Source organism: Rattus rattus, chromosome 1 (genome assembly GCF_011064425.1).
Source record: "Rattus rattus isolate New Zealand chromosome 1, Rrattus_CSIRO_v1, whole genome shotgun sequence".
Taxonomy (NCBI): Eukaryota; Metazoa; Chordata; class Mammalia; order Rodentia; family Muridae; genus Rattus; species Rattus rattus.
The window spans coordinates 36,749,884-36,766,909 of NC_046154.1; positions in this window are offsets into that span (position 1 = coordinate 36,749,884).

The following is a 17,026-nucleotide window of genomic DNA, read 5'->3' on the forward strand; positions in this document are numbered from 1 at the left end:
TAAAGAGGCAACTAAAGGAAGGAAGGTTTATTTTGGTGTATGGTTAGGAGAGAGTGCAGTCCGTGGAGGCAGGGCTTGGCTAACAGCTGAGGCAGTAGAAGTGTGAAGCAGCTATCACGACATGGCAGCTGGCTTCCCTGCGAGAAACCACAAGCAATGCAGAAGCCCCCTGCCCTTTTGTGGCATCCTCCCAGAAGCCACACCCCATCCCTTCACGTTCTTTGCACTCTCATTTCTAATCTAGGACATGACTCCCAGAAGGCGACAAGCACCCAGGACCTCCTAGAAGACGGCAAGTACAGGGACCACCTCTCCGACTCTCTTGTTTTTAGAGGAGGAAGATGAGACTCAGAGACGAGCAGTGATTTTTCTCTGGGCTGCACAGCAGGTTTGAGCCAGGGTTGCATAGTGAAGCCTACAAAGGCTTAAGGCACTGGTAGCCCTCTCGAGGGGAGTGCACTGCCTTCCCACCCAGCAGAACTGCACACCAGGCTGCAGCTGCCAACTGTGGGCAGGGCCTCCTGACCCCTCCTTACCCAATGTATCATTCACCCACACAGGACTGTGGAAGAAACCTGCTTGTTCATTTCTCCACCTCTCATTCATCCTCTCAGCCAATAAGATGTTAGCAAAACCCTCCTATGTGTCTTATATCTCTGCCAACCATTTGGTTATACTTGGACTTCCGTGTCCCTTGACTTCTTGCCTGAGATGTGTGGCCTCTCTGGCCAGAGAAATATGGGGTGTGGGGGGGATGCAGATGGAGATTCATGGATGTGAGACGTGCCCTGGAGATTGACAGGGACACTTTGCTTGTCAGGTTGTGAGGAAGATTCTCTGACACAGTGGAACTTAGGTCTAGGACTTTGGGGGTCAAACTGTGTTGAGAGCGATGAGCTGGATGAGGTGCTCCAAGAGGAAGGGCCAGCCAGTGGGATCTTCAGTTACAGGAATGAAGCAGGGAAAGCCTCCTGGCTGAGCTGTATCCTTAGCAAGGAGTGAATGTGATACCATGGGGTGGAGAGTGTATGGTGGCCAGCATTCCAGGGACCCAATGGCCCCATGGGCCAGCTCGCCCAACAGCCAGAACATAGTAGACAGGTTCTTCTGGCTTTGGAAGAGCAACATGCTGGAACCTGGCCGCAGGCTGTCTGGCTACCTGAGTGGCTTCAAGCAGGACCCTTGGCCCAAAAGATGGGCAGGCAGAGGCTGAGACGGACAAGGACAAGGCTGTAGGCTGCTGTTGGGAGCCTTACACTGCAGACAAAAGTAGCGGGCAAGAAAAGGAATCTGAAAAAGATCCTGGAGTCTTGGGGACCCGGGGTAGAGACTTGGACAGCAGAATCCTAGGGTTGTGGGCTCTGGGGAGCAGCAAATGTACATCTTGTTCCTGTGGCTTCAGGGCTGTAGGAAGCCACCACTAAACTGGCTGTGCCCTGGTCCGGTCCTGTGTGTGGCCTCCAGGAGGCCCTGTGCTCCCTAAGCCTCAGTGCCCTTAACTGTCAAATGTGCATTAGCACTCTGAGCCACCAGGAACTCAAGTCCCAAGGGTTAGTGGACAGGACAGGCCCGGGTGACGGCGCAGTGTCCCTGTAGGCCCTTGAGGATTTGGGGTTTGTTGAATGGACCCTGATGGGGTTTGGATTGAGTGCTTGTTTGTCATGGCTGTGGTTCCTAGACCTGCGATGAACAAGCAAGGTCTCGGTTAGGTGGGTGCTAAGAGGATTAGCAGGGTCTTGTGAGAGGCGGGTGATCAGCTCCCACTTACCCATCTGACCAACCGAGGCTGTGGAAGGAAGCAGAGAGGAACAGCCAAAGGCTGAGGAGGAGGGATGGAGGGAGAGGAGATGAGTCAGGAGACAGGGGCTTGGAGAAGCCAGAGAAGATCTGTATCTCTCTTTTGGGTGCTCATGCCCACTTACACAGCTATGCACAGGCATGCGCAACTCTGCAAAGTCATACGCACACACATATGTACTTGTGCACGAATAAACACATGCACAGATGCGTGCCACATGTACATGTGAGCATGAGCACACACACACACACACACACACACACACACACACACACACACACACGACCCATGAGCATACAGCATACACAGGAACAACAGGTAACTATACATGCATGTGTGCACAGGACCGGCCCAGTCCCACTCTGCCTGTCTCTCCCACAGTCAAGGTCACACATGGCCCTGTGAATTGCACAATGTTGTGAGCAAGGTTAGAAAGGGCCTGTGCCAGAAGATGACACATTCTGTTGGGTGTGCCTGTAAGTAGGGGCCGCTTCTGGGCGCTCCGTTTCAGTTTCATGCTGGCCATTGCCATTTCAGTGCATGTTAAATAAAAGGCCAGGAGGGTGCTGGGATTCCTGGGATGCAGGCCCTTGACTTCAGGTGTCTGTGGGCTGACTTGGAGGGCCCGGGGTAGAGTGGTCTAGCACAGCTGCCAATAGCAACCCACACCCCACAGTCTTCGTGGTCCCTTCCTGAGGCCTAAAGGACCAGCAGGTGTGATACAGGGGCATCAAGCTGGATGTCCTGTGTCTAGCTAAGGTCTCTAAACCCCAGAGGATCCTGGAGGATACCAGGCCTTGATGGAGGTGGCCAAGCAATCGGAGTGGGGGATGAGGGGTGGGGGGATTCTTCTCTGTAGCATACTCTGCAGTTCCCTGAGACTGCCCCCTGCCACCCACCAGGGACCTGGCCAGTCTGCAGCAGAGATTTACAGTTTGTGGAGATCACCCAGGCCACAGACGACACGGAGCATAAATCAAGCTGTGGCCTAGCTTTAGATCTCCCTCTGCTGCCTTCAAGGTTTCTTACTAGCCTGCCAGGTCAGGCCAGCAGCTGGTGGGGGCCTCAAGGAGAGTCCCTGGCTCTCCCATACCTCCCTTGGCTTGGGCGTAGCTGTGCACACAATCACCCTTTATCGACATAAGAACTGAGGTAAAGACATAGTGATAAGACCATCTCTTCACCTGTAATTGGAGACCGGAGCCTTCTGGGGGAGGGTTCAGTAGGATTGCTGAAGGACTTAAAAAACAGGCCCCAGAGGCAAGTTGCCTTAACAAATGATCCCAAACCCCAATGACACGTGGACACAAGAGGTTGGGTTTGGCTTTACCTGTACCCTAGGCTTCTTCCTGTCTTACTATTTAAGTGCCTCAGGGATGACAGGCCTTGCCCCTGGAGGTGGCTGTCGGTAGCCCCTGCAGGCTTAAAACCAGGCTCCCTGCCCCTCCCCACCCATTTCATCTTTCCTCTCCATAGACCAGTCTATAAAAGTCTGCTGTTTAAGAAGAGGTTGCTGGGGGTTGGGGATTTAGCTCAGCGGTAGAGCGCTTGCCTAGCGAGCTCAAGGCCCTGGGTTCGGTCCCCAGCTCAAAAAAAAAAAAAAAAAAAAAAGAAGAAGAAGAGGTTGCTGTGAGACAGAGAGGGAGAGCAACGTGGACAAGAGGACGCATGGCTGGTAACGGGCAAGCAGAGATATGAACCAGGGTCCTCTGCACTTGAACCCAATCCCGTGACTTCAGCTTCTGTCAAAAAAATGCACCTGAGTATCTATGACCTGTGACTGATCGGGGTTAACAGGAGTGAGGGCACACAGCTGAATATGAATTCCCTCTGTCTCCAGAGCCTCCTGATGGTACAGCGTGCCAGGCAAGAGGGTAAGGTGTGGGAGTTATAGGGCCGAGGGCCCCAGCTGAGCTGCAAGCCATCTTAAAGGAGACTCCGGAGACAGATTGGGGCTTTGAGGCCCTCATCTCCTGGCAACGTGACCCTGGGGAACCTGCCTGTCTGCCTTCAGTGCCCCAGGGAGCCTTGCTCAACCGCCATCCCCATGAGGTGGTGTCTGCCCCCCACCCCGGCCTTTGGAGTGGCAGAGAGGCCAGGGTTGTGAGGGTGAAGCACAGTGCATCTACCTTTCTTCCTGCCTGGCTCTCTTTCTGAGTCCTCCTCATCTCCACCTCTTTCCCAATGGCTCTGTCCCACTCTCCTCCACTTCTACTCTTCCTCCTCAGCCCCTCAGGGCTCCTCTTTCAGGCCTGACTTCCCACACTCTCTCTGTCTCCTAGCCTTGTTGCCTCTTTCCTGTCTCTTTAAACCCTTTCCACCCTCTGTGGATGTCCCATGTGTTTCTTTGTCTCTCTCTGTACCCAGTGTCTCTTCCATTCCCCACCCCGAGCTTCGACCATCAGGCTTGTTGCTTTTCTTGTCTTCCCCAAACCCAAGGGCTTTAGGGGCTGGTGCTCCTGCTTTCCTCCAATGTAGCACAGAGGTTCTGTGTGCCACGTTCAAGGACATCTATTGGCATCATGTCACGGCCAGCCTCTCCTCTTCTGCTTCATTTTCCCTGTTCCATGGGTCTAAGAGCTCTTGTGGGAATGTCTGGGTGTTAGTCTATTGTGGCAAGGCCAAGATGACAGCCCTTTTCAGGTAGCAGGATCTCTGTTCTCGCTTACCCTGGCTGGCCTCCAGCTGCCGCAGCCCCTCTCTCAAGACAGTCTCTTCTGTCAGGCTGGGTCAAGGAGCCAGAAGGCGCACCTGACCGGCCTCAGCCGAAGCGTGGCGCCGTCTAGTGACAAGCGGTAGACACAGCTGCCCCTCTTAGCTCCACCTGCTGGGCTTTGCTGAGCCACAGTAGGCACCAGAAAGAACATGCACTCTTGGGTCCCAGGGTTGCCAAGCTCGTCTTCACTGCTCCTTGGCATCGTGATAATTACGAGCCTCAGAGGCCCGAGGTCAGAGCCCGTGTCTGTGAGGGGTCTTCCCCTCCGCCAGCCCTCAGAGGCTACAAGGGCTGCTGTTGCTCTGCACAAGGGCAGATGTGTGTGACCCCACCACAAATGGCCACTCATTATAGGACTATCTATCTGTCCAACAAGTCTATTGACTCCTGCAGGCAACGTCGGAGCGAGGAGAGCCTGGCTGTCATTTTACAGGTGTGGAAGCAAAGGCTAGGGGAGGAGGGGCAGTCAAGGTCACCCCATGTCATTGTGTGGGTGTGTGGTACAGTTGATCTTCTGGTTCACTGCTTAGCTCAGTAAGGTGACTCAGTCATTCCGTGGACTGTTGGGGGAGTCTTGTATCTGGGAGACACTGTCTAGGCCAAGTCGTGAGAGAATACAAAGTCAGGGCCACAGTCTAGGACCAGGGAGGCCGCTTTGTGGTTTTTTAGCTCATCCATGCGAGCCCAGATTTCCGGAAGTCAGCAACAACTTCCTGTGGAAGTGCACAGTGTGTAGAGACATGGAAGGAAGAGGCCCGATCCTGACTGACTGATACAGTGATTAGAACAGGTAGTGGGTTGTTTCTACATAGAGAAGGGGGTGGGAGGATCTGGGCCCTGGGCCTCGTTAGAGAAGGGCTCATGACTCAGAGATACACCCTCCAGCCTTGTATCTCCCACAGGCTTTCCAGTACCAGTGCGTACCAGGCCATGCCAGGAGTCAGGACAGCCGATCCAACATCCCCATGGAGGCTGCAAAACATAAAAGATAACTCCGGAAATTAGCCCCTCAAATTCCAGGATAACAGAGACCCGAATGGTAGAGAGAGGTGGCAGGAGGTGTCCCCTTGGCAACCCTCTGTGGCAAAGGGAAGGTTCTGGAGTTCCTTTTGGGGTGGGGGGAGATGTGTACAGGATATCCAGGTAGGTTCACAGGGAGCTGTTCACACCCGATGCCTGCATTCTGCTGCCTGCAAATCTCACCTCCATCTGAAAGATGGTGTCTAAGCTCCTGACTAAGACTGAGGCAGGAAGGGAGCAAAGCTGGGATGTCCAAGAGATGGGAAGGACTTAGAGTGGACACTAGGAGAATCTGGAAGGTTTAGGAGCCCTGAGCATCTCTCATGGACGACAGCGGTGGCAGGAAGCCCTTGAGGGTGCATGCGTTCATTCAATATGCTGATGCCCAGGTCCTCCAGTCCCCAAGATGGCACTAGAATCTCAAGATCTACCTTTGTCACTTTGTATTCTCTGAGAGACTGACCAGGTTGCTGCAGACCTTTTAGAAACCCTTAGCCCAAAGCTCTTCCAAACTGAGAGTCTCTGGGCTAGGAAGCCTTCACAGCTTTTCTATTGTGTGTCCCAGAGAAGGGAAATGACATACCATGGTCTTACAGCTTAGCTTGCAGACAGAACTGTTACAAGAACAGAGCCTGGTTGCCAGCCCCTTACTGGATGGCATTGTCACACCCAAAGAATTCCCAGCTGTTGGGCCCTGGGAGAGGTGGGCAAGGCCTACGGGCACTGCAGGAAGCCTGGTCCTGGGTGGGTCCCACCCGCTATGCTGGTGCCCAGGATCTCTAAGGTTGCTTGGAGGCCATTTAAAGTGATGGGGTGCCATCTTCTGCCTCTGTGACCCCAAAATGAGTCTATGCAGGGTCCTACGGACCTGAAGGGGAAGTGGCAGAACATGACTCTGGCCCCGGTAGCCAGAGGTTCTGCTCAGCGTCATCAGAACCCTTGGGGGCAGTGCCTTATTGGGATGCCAGTGGCTGTGCAGAGTGACCGGCAAAGTCACCCAGAGCAGCAGGGAGGTGGTTCCTGCCTGTTGTCAGATTTGCCCTGCCCTCCTTCCCTACCTGCAGCTCTGCTCTCTTCCTTCCTTCCTTCCTTCCTTCCTTCCTTCCTTCCTTCCTTCCTTCCTTCCTTCCTTCCTCCTTCCTTCCTCCCTCCTTCCTTCCTCCTTCCTTCCTTCCTCCTTCCTTCCTTCCTCCTTCCTTCCTTCCTCCTTCCTCCTTCCTCCTCCTTCCTCCTTCCTTCCTCCCTCCTTCCTTCCTCTTTTCCTCCTCTTCCTCATCCCTCCTTCCTCCCTTCCTCCCTTCTTTCTTCCTCCTCCTCCCTCCCTCCCTGTCTTCTTTCTTTCTTTCTTTCTTTCTTTCTTTCTTTCTTTCTTTCCCTTCCCTCCCTACTTTCATGCCCTAGAGCTCTAACCTGACACATCCCACTCCTTTCTGGATTCCTTTGGGGTCTGCCACATCCCCAGCTCCTGTGTCTGTCCAATCGGCTCCCTAGCTCTGTGACCTGAGACCTCTTTGACCTGAGTTACTGGGTATCTGGGTTTTAATTCACTCACTGCAAAATAGGACTAATAGGACACACCTTCTGGATGATCCAAACTTGATGAAGCCCTGCTCTATGCCTGTGTCTACTACACAGTGTTGTGTTAACTGCCAGGGCCCCAAACCACTTCATCCTTACATAAAAGTAGGGAAACTGAGGCCGAGAAATAGCAGAGCTGGGCTTGCTGCCGGCACGATCCTTGTTCTCTGCCAAGTCTGAGCATGGAGAAAGCAGGGAGGGCCATGGGCAGGAGTGCACCTTCCTTGAGCAGGGAGGGGGCCGAGGGCCTGAGGGACACATGTATGGACAGATGAGATGATCCAAGGTCTTTGATCAGCCAAGCAGGTGAGAAGTAGGGATTTGTTAAAGGCACTGTGGCAGACAAAGCATCCAGTCTCACCTCTCAACCTTGCCCACAACAGACACACAGATACACACACACACACACACACACACACACACACACACACACACACACACACACTTAAGACAAAAGGATGGGGCTCTGTGACACGGAGCTTGAAGGACTTACAGAGATGGTCCACACAGCCTGTGTCGGTCCCCTACTCCCTCCTGCAGTGGCTCATGCCCGCCCTGGGCTCTTTGCCAAGGGATGACAAGATGTCAAGGACAGCCCACATGGAGGTCTGACTTTACCTATTTGAGTAAGGCACAGTAACCTCACACCGAGAGAGGCGATCAGAGCAGAGCTGGGGTTGGAGCTTGCTTGAATAACACTGCAGAGGTGACTGGGGACCCTGTTCCCTCCCCCATAGGCCCCGGGAGAGGCAAGGCTGTCCTCACTCCTGGCTGAGGCCTTCCTTAGCCTTGGGAGGAGGAGTTATCAAGCATGTCTGGGTGGCACTAAGTTACCATAGCTGACCTGCGGGCGTCTTCCAGATACATGTGCCTTCAGCTCCTGGAAGTGTTTCTATGCCACACTCAGGTGGCAATTAGCACTTCTCTGGTAATGTACAAGAAGGTTCCTCAACACCCCCACCTTAGAGACCCAGAAAGGGTGACAAGGAGACCGTGGACCTTAGACTCACCGAATCCTGAGTTCACACTAGTTCCATCTTGGGCTGTCTGGAATAAGTTTGTGCAGAACTGGGAGGCCCAATTTTGTCACAGCAAATTCAAGGTAGAATACCCAAGCACAGGAAGGCAGGTGAAGAAGAGTCTGACAGGGTAGAGGCTGGAGCTGGCTGGAGCTGGCTGGAGCTGGCTGTTGCTGGCTGGAGCTGGCTAGAGCTAGAGTAGCAGAGGGAGGATTTTTAGGTTATCTAAAGAGGGGAAACACAGTTACTGACAGAGTAAGGGGACAAAGGGAGGAAGTGGAGAGGGTAGCATGGATCTCAGGGCTGGGGGACACGGTGGATTCCACAGAAGTGGACTGGCTTGTTTGCCCCATGCTTGGGTCTTTGAAGTGGGTGGGAAATTTTGGGGAGCCAGGGTGAGTGCCCAAGACTCTGTGTATATAGAGGCTCCTTGGCCTCCTGGCTGGAGAGGAAGGAAGTACCCTGCTTGGATGTGTCAAAGTTGAAGGCCAGCTCCCAGAGGGCAGAATGGAAGTCAGTAGTCAAAGGGCAAGGCTGGATGGGTGTTGAGAAGGAATGGCTAGGGAGAGTGCAGAGACCCAGGGGCCCTAGGTGCTGTGGAGACTTCTGGAACAGCAGTTCTCAACCTAAGGATTGCGACCCCTTTGGGGGGGAGTTGAAAACATAGATATTTACATTATAACTTCGTTACAGTTATGAAGTGGGAACAAATATAATTTTATGGCTGAAGGTCATCTGGCATGAGGGTATTAGAGGGTTGCAGCTTTAGGAAGGCTGAGAAGCACTGCTCTGGGGTGAGGCAGGCTGGGGCTGAGGTGTGATGGAGGGGAGAGGAGAAGTCTGTGGAGGACAGGCACGGAAGGAGCCCACACAGGCCAAATACGCAAAGGGCCTGTGGCTGCTTCTTGTGATCATTCCTACCCTACGCTGCCCAGAGAGGAGCCCGAAAGAGCTGGAATCAAGGGTGTTGCTGTTGTGTCTTCTCTGAGCTTGTGAGCGCTGGTAAGGCCCCAGGCTTGGTTTCCTCACTAATGCCAGAATGGAGGCCCAACCCACTGAATTCCTATTTGCTGTGTGACCAGGGCAAACCCCTTGACCTCTCTGAGTTACTCAATTTACTTGTAAAGTACGGAATAAGAATAGCTCCTTGGTTCAGACTCTTCAGTTGCTGAAGCCAGACAGTGTTGTCACCTTATGAAGAGAGACAGTGTGGTAAGGGCTCTGGCTGGGGACAGGCATGGGTGGATTGTACCCACCCCCAAGATCCAACTCTGGCCTTGTCTCCTTTGCCCTCCCAGGCCCAGTATCAGGGGCAAGCCTCCTAATGCTGCTCCTTGTGGGGTGAAGCTTGGTCGCCCTCTTGTGGCCACACCTGTCCTCGCATGCTTCCTTAGGAGGGACTGGTTCTCTGGTGCAGAGGAGACAGGGAACACTGAACTCTCGCACATTCCTGACCCTTAATGGTACAGAAGAGACATCAAAGGTTAGACAGGCTTGTCCCAGGCCATGCCCGGGGAGGATGAGAGGTGGAGGCTCACTGTTTATTCCTTCCTCTTCCCTCTCCTCAGGCTTCTCTTTCTGGCAAGGCTCCCCGGGGCTGCCTTGGACCCAGCTTGCCCACTAGCTTGTGGGTAGGCCCAGGAAATGAGCGGCTGGTGTGAGTAGGCGTTTGGCGGCACTGCCAGGCTCAGAATCTGCTGGGCTGCCAGCTGCCAGCTGGCAACTGGCAACTCTGCCACCCAGGTGGCCAGTGTCGGGCCTGAGGTTGCCCCCTGCAGCCTCGTTACCTGGGTCTGGGACCCACACACTATCCCTCCCTCTTGGAGACCCAGGAACTGGGTCTTGCCCTTTCTTAGATACAAGCAAAGGCTGCTGTGTCAAGGGATTGCAAAGAAATGTCTCTGTGAAGGTTATCCCTGCCTGCTGGGACGTGTGTGTGTGTGTGTGTGTGTGTGTGTGTGTGTGTGTGTGTGTGTGTGTCTGTACCTCATGTGAACACATCCTACTCTTCTGCAGGGGCTCCCGCTTCATCCATTCATTAATCAACATAATTAGCATCCTTCCTATTAATGAGATGGCCACCAGAAGAGCACCAGAACACAGAAAGATGTAGAATGGGTGCCCAGGGTATCACCAGAGCCCATAAGAGCCAGCAGTAGGTCACCAGAGGCTTGCGGCATTCAAATGGCTGTTGAACAGTCTGCAGAAGCTGTCAGGCTGACGAAGTAGCAAATGCTGTAGGCTCTGCGCTGCCCATCAGCCTCCAGAGGGTCACTAGTCACTAACAGAGGAAGAGCCCAAAGAGGTATGTAGCTCAGCTGTAGCGCCACAGTATCTAAAGGACCCATTAGGGTCATCTGGACCCAGTATGATGCTCTGCTCTAAACAGCTCTATTCCTCAGTCTCAGGGCAGTGAGTAAGCCAAGGCCCTATAGCTTTGAGGCCAGCTTACAAAGGGCAGGAAGGGGTTCAATGTGGCCATCACGGGGTTCTGGAAAGTTCCCCTTGACCATGGGTAAGGCAACGTGTTTATGTTTACAGGAGTTCTCGTGTGTGTCTATGTATGCAGCATATGGTGTATGTAATGTGTGCTATTTTGTGTATTTAGTGGCACGCGCATTTGTACATGCATATATATATATGTGAACTTCTGGTGTGCGCGTGTGTCTGCGTGTATCTGCATATATGTATCTTCTGTGTTTGTGATGTTGCTGGTAGAGGCAGGGGATATTGCAGTAGGGAGACTGCTAACAAGGACTCAGCAGTGGTCCTGAGAGATGGTAGTAGTACTCTGGCCTCAGGGAGCTGTTCAATAGATTCAGAGTTTGGTCAGGGCAGGGGCTGGAGGTGCAGAGTGGATGTAGGGTGAATGGGACGTAGCGTGTGGTGGACCTGGTGGAGGACACGGTCTCTAAGGTGGGAGAGAAGAGCTGTCGGGGAGGCCAGGGAGTTCAGCCTCGGACTGGCACAGGCAGAGCTGCTACACACTGGGTGTTCCATGCCGCTCACTCAGAGTGACGCACGCAAGCGTAAGTATACACACCCAACTTCCCCCAGGGTGCCTGGCTAGCACCCAGCTCAGCAGCTGACAGAGAAGGCTCAGTAAAGGCCTGGCAGGCAGTGGCTGCACACTGCCCCACCCGAGCCCCACCCAAGCCCTAAGTCACAAGTCCTGGGCCGCCTTCAGGTCTGGGTTCCATCCCATCAGAGACCTGTCTCTATCCAGGTTCCCTGGGGAATACCGGATGAACGTCAGGCATCATGGCCCTCCTAATAGTGACCTTAAAACACACACTTTCTCCTTCCAGCATTGGGCTTCCAGCCCCTGCCCACAGCCTGACATCTCTCTTCTAGGTCCTTCCTCACTGTTGAGGAGAAAGCCAAGTGGATGCCATATGTCTTTTGGAGAACTGAGGTCTCTAGCCCCCAGCTGGTATCTTGTCCACGAAGCCTGTGAAGAAAGCACCACATTGTGAACATTCCTAGGCACATCCTGTCTGACTGCATGACTTATCCAGGCCCCCTGGAGTCCCAGTTTCCTTACAGGTCCAGTGGGGCCAGACCCCCCCCCACACATGGAGATCCAGGATGGGTTAGCCCCTATGGTGGCCAATGGGTACGCACTCTGAAGGTGAAGGCCTTCTCTCCTCTCAGGGTTCACCTGTGCTATGGGGTCTCCTTCCAGAGGCCCCGTGGGTCCCTCCTTCAGGGCCCCTTGTTGGCAGGCTGCCAGTTGCTCTTCCAGGATAATTAAGTTATTTTCAAGCAGATGTGCGGGCTGGATTAGTGAGCACTTGGCTGCAAAGCCACAATCGGTGCCAGTCCCCAGCCCCCACCCTGGTGCCCAGTAGCTTGGGAAAAGCCATTGAATACAGGCCTCCTGGGCTGGACATCTGCTGCACACTGGGGACAACCATATTGTCACCTCTCTCACATCCTAGAGCCTACCCTACAGCTTTCCTGGGTATGACGGGGTGGGAGTGGGGTGATAGTCTCTCGTATAAGTCAAAGATGACCCCAGGTCCTTCCGGCTTCCTTTCTGCTCTCTGATCTGGGAGATGGAATATCTGAGTTGAATTGTTAGGGTCACCAAGCACTTCTACCAGTGGTAAAAGCTCCGAGCTGATGTTCCCTGCAGTCAGCTGTGTTCCAAAGTGGGTGAAAAACTGGGGCATCAACAGATGAGGAGCCCAAAAGCCAGAGTCACATAAGACAGGGCCTGGGAGCCCATCTTCATATTACCTGTCCTGACCAGCCCATGGCCAGTCACCATCAAATCCTCTGTGTTAAGCTCATGCCAGTGAATGAAGCGGGGTTTGGGGTGGGGGTGAAAGCCTGGCTCTCTCACCTCCTACCCTTGGCCTCAGTTTCCCCTGCTGTAAATGGGTGATAGTAGTTCCCATGCTGGAAGGCTCTGGTGAAGTTGGGAACATAGCACTGTCAGGGAGAACCCCATGAATGCTGTAGCCCAGCTTGTTCCTTCTCACACACTTGTCAACTTGCACTCTACCCAGAGTTTTTCTACAGCCCCATGTTAGTAGTGTGGGGAGCTCACCTGGCCACCACACTGGGAGGACCTCACCTGGGTGAGCTGGAACTCTTAATTGGAACTTTTATTGATGATAAAAAAATACCCGAGAATGTTGAAAATCCAACTCCTATCCCGAGACAACTGATGAGTCCCACCTCATCCCAACTGACATCCAACCCTGGCTGATCATGGTGGCACATGCCTGTAATCCCATCACCCAGGAGGCTGAGGTAGGAGGAATGCGAATTCCAGGCTAGCCTGGGCTATGTATCAAGACCCTGTCTCAAAAAACAACAACAAGGGCCATGAGATGGCTTAATGAGTATAAGCATTTACCACCCAAGCTGGTGTCTCTCTTCCCTCCCCTCCTCTCCTCTCCCCTCCCCTCCTCTCCCCTCCCTGCCCTTCCCCCATGAACACACACTGGTACAACTTGCTAGGCATGGTGGCTCACAACTGTAATCCCAGCTAGTAGGGAGGCCGAGGCAGGAGTGCCTGTGCCCCTGACTCTGTTCAGCATCTAGGGTTAGCTTATTCCAACTTGGTATAAGAGGCTTCCCCAAGACCATCTAAACAGGACATTAAGGAGCCCAGGGAGGGGCTCAGAAAAGGCCCTTACCACTGGAAGACCCCACAGAAGGGTGGCTTTTTAGAGGTCCCTGCGGCTCAGTGGAGAAAGAGCAGTCAGTCTGCCTTGTGAGGGTGTGTGCTGAAGAGAGCGAGGGAAGGTTCTGGACTAAAATTGGGGTGCTATAAAGACAGGTCGGCATGGTGGTGCAGGCCTGTAACTCCAGCTTGGGAGACAGGACAACTGTTGAAAGTTCAAGGTTAGACTAATCTATGACCTATGTAGTAAGTATCAGGCCAGCCAGGGCCTCTGGCTATGACACTGGGGGGGCGGGGTGCATGCGAGTTACAGGTAGGAGATCTGCCAAGTGGGAGGCAGAAGCCCCTCCTAGGAGATCAGTTTTCCTTTGCTGCTGAGAGAGAAACTTCCACACAACTGACAAAGCTGGAATTGCCTACAGAGAGACACTGTGCTTTCCTGCAGACACCTCGGGGACGGATGCTGAAAACATCAATGAACTACGCCTACCTGGAGCCAGAATGTTTGTAATCCTGGGTCTCACAGGATTAGCACTCCTTTATCACCCCGAACCTAAATCTAAAGCTCGCTCCTCCTAAAGCTTCCTGACAGGTTCATCTACAGAGGAAATTCTGTAAAGATAAAGACACAAGCAGGCCAGCATATAGATTTGAGCACGTGCCCGCGCGCGCGCACACGCACACACATGCACGCACACACACACACACACACACACCACACACATGTACCCCCCCACACACATGTGCACACACACACACATATGCACACACACACATCATACACATGTACCACACACACACACATGTGCACACACACATATGCACACACACACATGCACCACACACATACACGTGCGCACGCATGCTAGACAGAGTCTCTGAACTCATTAAGTATCTGGGGATGGACTTGAACTTTCAATCCTTCTGCTTCAACCTCCGAGTGCTCAGATTGCATACATTTACTGCCATGCCCAGTTCTGCTCATGTATTTGTTGTTGTATTTATTGTATGTTTTGTGTATGTTGTGTTGTTGTTTTGTCTGCATGTGTGTATATGCACCGTATGACTGCCTGGTGCCTGAGGAGGCCAGAGCATGTGTCGGATCCCTGGACTGTAACTGGAGTTACAGATGCTTCTGAATGGCCACGTGGGGTCCTAGGAATCAAAACCAAGTCTTCTGCAAGAGACACTCATGCTCTTAACCTCTGAGCCACACCCAGCTTCTTGCTTCTACATTTATAACTTTTAAGCTTTTCATAAGGAAAGGGGAATGTTTTATTTTTGACAAACTTAAAATGTAAGCCTTCCTTATTCTTTAAATCTTGTAAATTACACACTTTGAAGACTGTGACCCAGAAGGCCATAGGATCACATACACAGCCATTGTAAAGACGCCAAGGCTCCATTCTCTCTTGAGAAGTCCAAACTCACAATCTTGGGGGTTATGTCCTATCCTCTTCCTATACAACTCTCTGCCTCTATGTTTAATAAACACCAGCTTCACTTTAGTCTGGCCCATCCCAGCGTTCTTTTTGCAGTGCAGGCAAGGATTCCTAAGGAGAAGGTGCAGCGTGAGGCTGCCGGTAAGATGGGTCTGATTGCTACTCTGTGATTCGGGATGACCTCTCTGAGCTGTTTCTGTAGCTTGCCACCAATGCCAACGTCACGGGGTTAAGAAGTAGAAGGAGGAAGACATGTTGAATGCTAGCTCACTAAAACTGTTTGTTGTGGAGACACCTCTTGAGTCATCCGATGGCTGCTGCCGGTCAGCAGCTTGAGAGACTCACTGTGGAACGTCATCTGTGCTGGCTGGGACAACCTTTACCTGTGTCTCCTGCCAGTGTGGGGGTTTGAGCACCACCCGCAAAGTGACTCTGATGGAGACATTGACTGTCCACAGCCTGTGTCCCGCTATACTTCTCCAGGGAACAAGTGGTGTAAGACTTTGGCAGCTGGGCTCCACAACAATCCTCCCTGAACAATTACGAGACAGTTGTCCAGCTGACGTGTCCCTTGGTACTTATAATGGTTGGCTCGGTGCCAGAAATCCACCAGCTGGTGGCAAGCATAGAATGGGACCCTTACTTCAAGAATATGGAAAAGTATAAGAAATACTCAAGTTAATAAAAAAAAAAGAATATGGAAAAGTTGGGCTGGCGAGATGGCTCAAAAGATGGGTAAAAGCATTTGCTACTGAAGCCTGATGACCTGAGTTTGATCCCTAAAACCTACACTGAGGTAGAGGGAGAGACCCAACTCCATCAGGTTGCCCTGCGATGCCATGCATTGCACGGGGCCACGCTCACACACAGAGAACAGTAACAATAAAGGTCATTTTAAATAGGGTATGAAAAAGCCCGTGGGAACTCTCATAGTGTAAGTCTTTAAAGATTTGGAAATTCGTATCATGGCCGCTATCACCCTCTTCAGACTAGAAAAAAAAATTGATTTGTTTTAGTCATGTATGTCAGCCATTCAAAGTGATATTGAAGAATCTAAAAATGAATAATGAAAAAAGTTAAAAAAGAATCAAGTTGATCAGAACACGTGCAACTCAAAGCCAACAGTTACTTCCAGGTTTCTAACACAAAATTATGAGTGCCCATTGATGAAAACTGCACTGTGTTCACGCCCTTGTCTGGCCTTACTATTCATGGCTGCAGCTCCATCTTGGATGTATCTTAAAAGTCAGATGTCTCCTGGAAGTTGTGGGTTCGTCTTACAGCACTGCACAGCTACCCTATTATCCATAAACAGTTAAATAAAACCCATCAGGATTCGGTTTTTAAAATCGAGATTCTTCTTTATGTGATATGTTGATTAAAACAAACCACTAGACAAATATTAAGTGTCTCAGAGTGGAGATGAAACATATATAAACATGGTGAGAAGGCAAGGCACGGGCTCCCAAGGACCTTCGTCTGACAGCAGAACCCAGGGCGAGCACTTGAGAGAGTAGAGAGCCACTTTGAAAGGAAACCCACCCGGCAGAACCTTGACACTCTGCTTACACTCACAGAGGAAGAAACCCAGGCTGCGGATCTGATATTCTGTGAATTAATATATTAGTATGGACACTAAAGCCTGTGCTTTGTGTGCCAGCGAGAAGGCTCAGCCAATAGAAACGCTTGCCCACACTTGACAGCCTGAATTCAATCCCAGAACTCGCGTGCAGGAAGGAGAGACCTGACTGTAATTATCCTTGGACCTCTCATGTGTGTGTGGCATGCACACAGCCTTCCTCCATAACAATATGTCAATACATCAAAAACTTTTTTAATTGGGCCAGCAAAATGACTCAACCAGTTAAGAGTGCTCGCCATCTGGGCTAATGACGAGTTCTGTCCCAGGATCCACAGGGTGGAAGAAGAGAAGGGACTCATGAAGGTTGTCCTCTGACCTCCAGATTTGTGTCGTGGCACTCCAGCATTCTCTGTCCTGGGTGTGAACACACGCAACACACACACACATGCATGCACGCACACATACACACACATACACACACACACACACACACACACACACACAAAGAAAAATTAAAAAAAAATAAAGGGGCTGGAGAGATGCCTTATTTGCACTTCGAGAGGACCTGGGTTCTAGTCCCAGCACCACATGGCGGCTCACAACTGTTCGTAACTCCAGTTTCAGAGAGTCTGATGCCCTCTTCTGGTCTCTGTGAGCACCAGGCAAGAATGTGGTGCACAGACACTTATGCAAGTAAAACACTCATACTTATAAAATAAAATAATTCCTTAAAA